The sequence below is a fragment of the Erinaceus europaeus genome, chromosome 15, assembly GCF_950295315.1.
Source record: "Erinaceus europaeus chromosome 15, mEriEur2.1, whole genome shotgun sequence".
Lineage (NCBI taxonomy): Eukaryota > Metazoa > Chordata > Mammalia > Eulipotyphla > Erinaceidae > Erinaceus > Erinaceus europaeus.
Window position 1 is genome coordinate 78561842 of NC_080176.1, and position 6818 is coordinate 78568659.

A 6818-nucleotide genomic window follows, 5' to 3' on the forward strand; every position below is an offset into this window, starting at 1 on the left:
TTTCAAATATCCCAAGTGTAGTTTCTAAATTCTTTCTCTGTCAGCTCTACTGAATTAGTATCATGAAGTGTCTGACCCTCATTTTGGGTTTTCAAAGTCAGAGCCCTTCTAGTTTTACTCATTTTTTTGTTTCTATTGTTTTCCACTAGGTGATACAGGGTTCAGCTTTGTATGCAAGTTGTGTGAGGATTGGAGGAGTTTTGAATAAGTAATGTATATATGGGAGGGTGAAGACTTCCTTTTCTTCCCAGACTGATGCCAATTGAAGAATTTGCTGTGACATCAAAGTTACTTTTTTCACCAGCAGGGCTTTCTGGTTCCATTCACCAGATTCTCTATGGACACTGAAATACTATAGAATTTTGTTGATTTCCCTTCTAACACAAGGGAGTACTGCTATGTTCCCTGATTCGCCAGAATTATCCTCTAGGGTTCACTCAAGAGTCTATGGCTTCTACAGATCTAAACATCAGTTCCAAGCTCCCTTTCTTAAGCCACTTATTTCCTGAGTGCTTTGCATGGGTCCTTAAAATCTCCTGCCTGGTGCTTACTGGAAATTCTGCATTTCTGCTTGTCTTTCTTTCCCTCCCCTCCTGCTCCTGCTGCTCATGCACTATCATCAAACTGCAGACAGTCATGCTCCTTCCTTTACCAAGAATCCCAGCTGTCCTCTGATAAAATTCATTAAGATTTCTCTCTCTCAGCAGGCTGGGAATATGGATTGACCTGTCAATACCCATGTTTAGTGGGGAAGCAATTACAGCAGCCAGACTTTCTACCTTCTGCATCCCACAGTGACCCTGGGTCCATACTCCCAGAGGGATAAAGAATAGGAAAGCTATTAGGGGAGGGCATGGGATACGGAGTTCCGGTGGTGAGAATTGTGTGGAATTGTACCCCTCTTATCTTATGGTTTTGTCAGTGTTTCCTTTTTATAAATAATAAAAAGAGATTTCTCTCTCCCCCTCTCCCTCTCCCTTTATCTTTTATTGTGAATCTGAGACCTCCTTCATATCATTGTTTCTGGGATGACAATGAGAAAGGAACAGAGACAGAGGGGCAGTGAGACAATGAGAGAACTAGTGACACGACACCACCAGAGTTCTCTTGGTTGTGATACTCCTATGTGGTGTTGGGTCATGCACATGAAGGTGAATTGTCTATCTAATCCCCAAATTCCCATTTCTTTTGAAAAGATTTATTCTATTAATTCCATTTGAGCTACTTTTACATGAGGCAGGAAGACAGAGAATCCAGAACACTACTCTGGTACATGTGGTGCTGAGGATGGAGCTGGGAAACTCAGGCAAATAGTTTCAATGTTCTTTCAGATGAGTTATTTCTCTGGTCTTAAATTTCTATTTTTTAAAGATCATATTGTCTATACTATGCTAAACTTGCTTAACATACTTTGGACTTGATTATATATATCATACAAGTTTTTCTTATCTTTTTTTTTTTTTACCAGAACACTGCTCAGGTCTGGCTTATTATATTGCTGGAGACTGAACATGAAACTTCAGAGCCTCAGGCTTGAAAGTCTTTTGCAGAACCATTATGCTATGTCCCCATCTCAATAGTCTATAAGTTAATTCTTAAGAGCAGTACCATATTCATTTACAGGATGCAATAGGACTTATATAAATTCTCCCTGATTGTATATAGTTTGCAGTTGCTTTTTTCTTTTTTATATTTCAGTTGTAGCAGATAATACTTTGAGATAATGTTGGATGGTTGCCTTCATTCTTGATACTGTGTATCTACCTGTTAGGCTTTCTATGTCTTATGTCTGCTCTCTCAATAAAGAAAGAAATGTATGTGGAATAAAGACATTACTGAAGTGTTCCAGTGAATGTCATGCCTTAAAGTCTAACTTCTGTTTGCAGATTCTTGAATTTTAGAGAGAGTAGACTTCCAGAATTTGGTTCTAAATATGTGGGGAATAATTAATGAGAAAAACAGTATAAACGTGAAATTTGACACATATATACATATTTCAACAGAGTGTGTATCTAGGTCTGAAACAAATGAATCTCAGTATAGTCTTAAGATGAGCTTAATGTTAACTCCAAATGTTATTTTAACATATATTTTTTGATTTTTCCAATTTATGCTTCTGCCAGCAACATACAGGAGTTCCACTTGCTCCATATCCTTACTGACATTTGGTCTTATAAGACTGACCAACAATAGTGACATCAGTGGGTGTGTAATTGTCCTTCAGTGTGGTTTTAATTTCACTTGTCTGGTGGCTCGTGATATTGAGAAACTGTTCAGATGTTCTTGAACTTTGGATTTCCTCTTTTACGAGCTGTTTTGAAATCTTTTGCATGTTTTCCCAGTTTCCTGTCATTCTATTGTGTTGCTGATTTGTAAAACTATTTTTTAATTTTATTTCTTTATTTTCTAATCATCACTAGGACTAGCTTTTAAAAAAATAATTTCCCTTGTATTGCCTTTGTTGTTGTTTTTTATTGTTGCTGTAGTTGTTATTGTTGTTGATGTCGTCATTGTTGGATAGGACAGGGAGAATTGGAGAAAGGAGGGGAAGACAGCGAGGGGGAGAGAAAGATAGACACCTGCAGACCTGCTTCACCAGCTGTGAAGCGACTCCCCTGCAGGTGGGGAGCGGGGGGTTTGCACCGGGATTCTTACTCTGGTCCTTGCACTTTGTGCCATGTGTGCTTAACCCGTTGCGTTACTGCCTGACTCTCTAGGACTAACTTTTTAAGATAGATACAAAGGGATAAAGAAAGAAAGAGAGAGAGGGAGAGAGAGAGAGACAGAGAGAGAGACAGAGAGAGAGACAGAGAGAGAGAGACAGACAGAGAGAGACAGATAGAGACAGACAGAGAGACAGAGAGAGAGAGAGACAGAGAGAGAGAGAGAGAGAGACAGAGAGGTGATAGGGCACAGTACCAAAGCTTCCTCCAAATGGAGTGGGGACCGAGTCACATTGACGCCAAAGCAGTTCCACTATGCAAGTGACCCGTGTAGAACTGCTTCACACACTCTGGAAGAGAGTTTGCTTTTGTTAGAGATAATTATCCCAAAATGTCTTCTACAAAATATTGTTTTATCTTTTTGTTCCCTTAAAAGTTACATTTTGAAGACACTTAATTCTTTTTTTTTTTTTTTTTTCTTTGCCACCAGGGCTATCACTGGGACTGGACACCAGTACTATGAAGCCACCACTCACACAGTCATTTGTTTTTTATTTTTTATTTTATTTGATAGGACAGGAGCAATTGAGCTCCTGTTGAAGTTTGACAGTTTAATCTTCCTTATGACTTGCAGTCTATTTAGAGCTGATGTTTTGAATGTTTTAAATATAGGTTAAGTATCACTTTTAAAAATGTATAGGTATCTATTTGACTCAGAACTATTTAAGAAAAGATTTCTTCCTAGGGATGAAATCTTCTAGCAATGCCTTTGTTTCAAATCAAGATGAAATTGCTGATCTGTTTCTAGCTTCTCTATTCTATTTTGATAGTTAACTTGTTAATGCTTGTAATGCAATTACAATAGCCTTATAATTTGGTGTTACTAATTTGAGGTCCCAGCTAGATTTTTATACTTATAGATTGTCTTACTGGTTTTTTTTTTTTAAATCAGCCTGTCAATATACAAATAAATACTTATAATGAATTTTGCTGGACTAACAGAGAATGATGGGAAACAGTTTGAGGAATCAACATAATTGTATTTATAGTTTTCTAACTCATAAAAATGATAGATATTGCCATTTCTTTCATTTCTCCCATTTTTATTCTTTAAGCTCTGGTGGTTCTGAGTTCCCTCTATAAATGCATCAGTATTTATAGTTTGCTAACTCAGCAATGCAATTATCAGGGCAGAAGATGAGGTTCAGTGACACGGAGAAATCTGGTAGGGAGGACTCCCTTCCATGTAGACATGTCTGTATTTGATTTGATTTGTTCTTGTCTTGTGATGGTTATTGTTTTCCAAATCTGAATGTCTCTCAGCCAAAGTGCTCCATTGTCATAGGGCCATAAGTTTAATGAATGCCAAAGTAGCAATAACTTTGTGAGGACAATGGGATTTTCGTTTTCACAGAGGTATTGATGCCATGCAAACAGATATGAAACTCTTCTAGTTTGGAAACTGTCCTGGTGTTTATGAGCCATATTTACAGTCATGGCTAGCCAAAAACATTACACTGTGTGCAGTTAACTAAAAGTATTTTCTTTGACATATTTAATGTACTTATTTTTTCACTTATTGGATAGAGACAGAGAGAGAAACTGAGATGGAAGGGGGATATAGAGAAAGAGAAAGACAGGCACCTGCCACTCTTTCTCACTTTTCCTGAAACTTTCACCTGCAGGTGGGAACTGTAACACGTGCACTGTAACATGTGTATTCAGCTGAGGGTGCCACCACCTGGTCCCTATACAAACTAACTGTATGCTTACCAGGTTTTCATGGAGTATTGCATACAAAAGGAATTTTATTCTTTAATTTCTTGTTCAGTCATCGCAAGGACTTTCCTGCTCTGGGATGACTTTTTCAGATAGAAGAAAAGAGGTAAGAAGGCAGAGGGAGAGAGAAAGATACCTTGGCATCAGAGCTTCCCCCAGTGTTCTGGGGACCAAGCTTGAAGCTGTATTTTGCATGCAGTAAAGCAGGTGCACTGTTTAGGTGAGATATCTTGCTGGACCCAAACAGAGGAGTCTTTAAAGCAGTATGACTAGGGCCAGTGAAATAGCTCACTTGGATAGTATGCTGCTCTGTCATGTGCACGACTCAGGTTCAAATCCACGCTGAAGGAAGCTTTATTGTTGTGATCTCTCTTTCTCTCTCTCTTCACTGTTTTGTTTATAATAATGATAATAATGATGACAATGGTGATGGTGGTGATAATAATAATAATAATAAATAAGATGACTACTTTTCTAGTCCCAGGAATAGGTATTGTGGCAATGACTTAGGAATGCAAAATGCAATCATTTGTAAGAAGTGGAAAGATCATTAAACTATAATAGATGGCAAAAGCATATTACCAAGAAAGAATGACTTCTGTGAGCTCAGGACAAATCATACAGAATACAATGGAAATAGTGAGAGTTGAGGTATACCCTGAGTAATAGGTTATAAACAGATGGGTTATTGTATGGGTGGAGTTCTCAGAGAGATTGTTTTTTTCCTGGACTGTACCAATCTATTATTATAATAATAACTCCAATCATTAAATGCCTACCACATACTAAATACTGTAAATATACTGTCTATAGTCCTATCAACCATTCATTTACTAAACATTTCTGCATTTATTAGAATGAAAAAACACAACAGCAACTAAACAGCTTTTGGTAGACCCCTGGTACAAATGAAGAGTTGGGATTTTCTTCACTTTTTCATTGTTCCATCATTTTCAGATCACTTAATTCTTTTTTTTTGATATTTAATATCATTATCTTTATCAGTGGCTGTAACATTACAGGGTATAGTTTTACATTCCACCTACCAAATTTCTGTGACTCCTCCAGATGACAACTACCACAGATCTCACAAAGTTCAAGAGACAGACTGGCTTGTTTGTTTGCTTGACTGATTGATTGCCAGCAAAGTAGCACAACTGGCTCGTGCAACTCTTTTGTCATATATGTGACTCAGGTCAGAGCCTGACCCCTTCTGAACTATAGGTTGTGTTGGTGCTGTGTTATCCCTTCTTCTCTCTCTCTCTTTTTCTTTCTTTTAAAAAATTTTATTTATTAATGAGAAAAATAGGAGAAGAGAGAGAAAGAACCAGACATCACTCTGGTACATATGCTGCCAGGGATAGAACTCAGGACCTCCTGCTTGAGAGTCCAGTGCTTTATCTACTGTGCCACCTCCCAGACCACTCTTCCTCTCTCTATGCGAAAAAACTAAAGCTCAGAATGGTGGAACTCGAGTGATGACAAAAATAAAAATATAAGGAAAGTATAAATATATATATTTAAAATTTTATTAGTGATTTAATAATGACTAACAAGATTTTAAGATAATAGGGAGTACAACTCCACACAGTTCCCACCACCAAAGTTCCATGTTCCATCCCCTCTACTGGAAATTTCCCTATACTTTATCCCTCTGGGAATATGGACATAAATATGTTTTTAAGAAAAACTCTCTTTGTGGTGATATATATTGGGGAAACTACCACCTCCAAACTTATTTTTTTCTAACAGATTAAAATGATGACCACATCAAAGGAACCCTCCTGCGCTGTTGGTGGGAATATCAATTGGTCCAACCTCTGTGGAGAACAGTCTGGAGAATTCTCAGAAGGCTAGAAATGGACCTACCCTATGATCCTGCAAGTCCTCTCCTGGGGATATATCCTAAGGAACCCAACACACCTACCCCAAAGATCTGTGTACACATATGTTCTTAGCAGCAAAATTTGTAATAGCCAAAACCTGGAAGCAACCCAGGTGTCCAACAACACATGAGTGGCTGAGCAAGTTGTGGTCTATATACACTATGGAATACTACTCAGCTATTAAAAATGGTGACTTCACCATTTTCAGCAGATCTTGGATGGACCTTGAAAAATTCATGTTAAGTGAAATAAGTCAGAAACAGAAGGATTACTATGGGATGATCTCACTCACAGGCAGAAGTTTAAAAATATCAGAAGAGAAAACACAAGTAGAACCTGAACTGAAGTTGGTGTATTGCACCAAAGTAAAAGACTCTGGGGTAGGTGGGGGAATAAAAAAAATAAATTAATTAAATATTAGAAATACAAAAAGAAAAAGAAAATTAAGTAATCATAAAAGGATTATGGAAAATATAACTATGGTCTGGGA